Consider the following 2,932-nt stretch of genomic DNA (forward strand, 5'->3'; position numbering starts at 1 on the left):
ACTATGCCAGAAGCTTCCAGGAAGTAGAGGACCTGAAGGAGTATCTGTCCTCCAGGAAGCCTGCTCCCCCCGTGGCCTCAGAGGGGGACAACGTGGTTGGTTTCGGACAGAGGGCCAAGGACACCTGGAGGCAGGTCTGGGAGAGCAGGGCAGATGGGTTTGCTGGCTTCATTCTGGGGGTGAAGTGTGTGAAGAACAGTAGGATGGACATGCTTCAGCAGTATATCCTGAGGCAGCAGACGGCCGAGTCTTCTCCAGCACCTATCTCCACCACATCAGCTGCCTCCACAGCGACATCCACCACACTTGGTCAGTTCACAACCATGCACATACTGATTTAATGTGAACATTTAATGTACCTAACATGTCATAAATGTTATTGTTTAATCCCCTAGTGATGGAGGACGAGGAGCTGGAGAGAGAGATGTTAGAGATGTCTCCGTCTAAATACGACACGGAACCAAGTAGGTGGATCTAGTTTAATAAAAAGAGTTTTCTAAAGTCTTACTGTACATGATAAAAGTCTTATGTCCCCTGTGCTTTCAGGGCCATCAGCAGCAGTCTCCAGATCCCCGGCTTTGCCTCCAGCAACAGGTTTTTCTCCATCACTGTGGAGGGAGGATTCTGTTTCACCAGAATCCTCCTGCTACTACCGTTCTCCGTCAACTCGTTTGTTATTTTGGCCGTGTTCTGGCCTGTTCTGATGCTTGTGTTCTTTTACTCTCCTACTAACTGAAGGAAATAACATGTCAGCGATGAGGGTAAGTGTTTTCTTTTTTTGCATGCTTTTCCTCAGGTTGTCATTCAAGGATCTGGCATGTGAAATATCTATCTAAGATGTATTATGGTTACCATGCCACATCCTTGAAGGACAGCTGGTGTGATTATTACAGTATCTGTTGATAATGTTTCTGTGCTTTTACGTTTGAAATAAATCACAGTTCACAGTCAACAGCAGCTGTAGTTTCAGTGTGTAGCAGCAGTTAGTGACAGAAACATTGTGAAGCAGAAACAAACTTGACGGTGTGATGACACTGACAGTGAATATGTTTGACAGCACACAGGACGAAGCCCACAGCTGCTGCGACTGTTCCCTCACCTGCTGACCCCGACGTCCCCTCTGTGACTGTCACTTCTCTCAAAGGTTATTGTGTGTTCACTTCTTAAAACCACCCTGAACGTTGTGTGATGTTATTACTGCACGTGCTCTGTGACCAAACAGTGTGGCCTTTGCGCTTTAATCCCACAGCCACGGAGAAGGCCCCGCTGCCTGTCCCTCCTCAGCTGCTCGCCCTCGCCACACAGCTGGGGATAGAAGAGCAGCCACCCAGTGTGTTCAGACCAAGTATGTATCCTCTACATGTGTGTCTCACATTCATATCCACATTCATATCCCTGTTATTCTGATGAACAGAAGCAAGTTTTTCAATGTGTTATACTGTCTAACACTCATGTGAAGTAATGATAACATCTGGTGTCTGTTTTTTCCAAAGCACCTGGAAAGCCAGTCTCCCACAGTTCTTCTGTAGAGCCTGGGATACAGCTGTACACCATCCTGTGTACAGCTCTTTCTGCCAGTTCCTTTCTGCAGCGTTCCTTGTCGTAGACCAGAGAAGGTTCCGGGAGGCGTACAACTTCTGTGGCATATCCCCTGCTAATCCCACCAAGCAGCACATCCGGGAGCACTGTAGGACCAGGGTGCCGGAGCCCAGAGAACTGCTGCAGAGAGTGGAAGATGTTCTGCATAACTTCCACCTCTCAAAGGACGCCAATGATGTGCTCCTCTTTAAGGCCTCCATGTTGAAGGTGTGGCAGATCCAGCGTGTCCACATCCTAAGAGGCTGCCTGAGCGACCCAGAGGTAGGGGAGGGAACCCTGTACAGGTTTGGTGGAACCTTGCAGCTCAACTACACCAAGGGCGCAGGAGCTGCTGTACGTGTTTGGATCCCTGTGAGAGGCACGTCTCAGCAGGAGGGCTTCCACCTTCACCAGGCTCACTGGGTCACAGGCAACCGGGTGTCCTGTGAACTGTTCCAGGCTCAGGCAATGACGGGAGTGGTGCGCTGGAACTTCCAGAGGCTGGTGGACCTGAAGCTACCTGATGTGGAGCTGCCAGCTGTGTTTGACCCCCTGTTGATTTCAGAGATGAATGCAGTCTCAGTAAAGGTGACAGGGAGGCCAAAATACTCAATGCTGCAGACAACCAACAGGAAAACAGGGGAGAGATTTGGACTGCAGTATGTGGAGCCAGGCTGTCGTCCTGTGTTCTTAAACTGGGACAAGAACAGGACACAGCCCAACATCTCAGCTGCTGCAGCCATGGAGACAGAGGATCCCTGCCCTGCCGCTGTGGTGAGCACGGACTCTCAGGTAATCTAGGTTTATGACTCACTGTCACTGACTGACTGACCTGCAGACTGGCCCACTGAATCACTGTATTGATGCTGTTTTTCAGGAGAACAGTGAGGATCCAGGAGGATTAGCACCTGTCCTGTTGTCTATGCAGCAATCAGAAGCAGTTCCCATGTTTCAGCAGCCGTTGACACCAGCTCCTGCCACAGCCAAACTATAGACTCAGTCTTTGACAGATACAGGTAACTCATACCACCCACCTCCCCTCCCTCAGACAGGGAGGGGAGGTGGGTGACACTTAAAAACAGTTCGAAACAGTTTGCTCGGAATAGAGTTCATGACAATCATTTAGATTTTGTCCATTAGTAAGAATTAGTAAGCTAAAGTATGCAAAATGCGAAAATGAAGGGAAAATATAATAAATGTGACATATTGAACAGCTCAAAAAACAATATGATAAACATATGCTTTGTTGTTTAAATCTGCCAGGGGTAGCACCGCTGCCTGTTGCCTCGTCTCCCAGGGCCACCAGCACCGGACCCATAAAGACTGGAGGTCTTATTCAGGTCCTGGATCACGG

At 49.1% G+C, this 2,932-nt stretch overlaps 1 long non-coding RNA gene across 1 annotated transcript; it reads left to right on the forward strand.

The window, feature by feature from the left end:
- The first annotated feature begins 675 nt into the window (after positions 1-675).
- On the forward strand, positions 676-1,645 carry LOC310948585. Its single transcript, XR_014593250.1, has 3 exons — positions 676-1,144; positions 1,250-1,345; positions 1,494-1,645. It is a non-coding gene; the product is annotated as an uncharacterized lncRNA (long non-coding RNA).
- Positions 1,646-2,932: the final 1,287 nt, after the last annotated feature.

The sequence above is a fragment of the Echiichthys vipera genome (genome assembly GCF_963691815.1).
Source record: "Echiichthys vipera genome assembly, chromosome: 6".
Lineage (NCBI taxonomy): Eukaryota > Metazoa > Chordata > Actinopteri > Perciformes > Trachinidae > Echiichthys > Echiichthys vipera.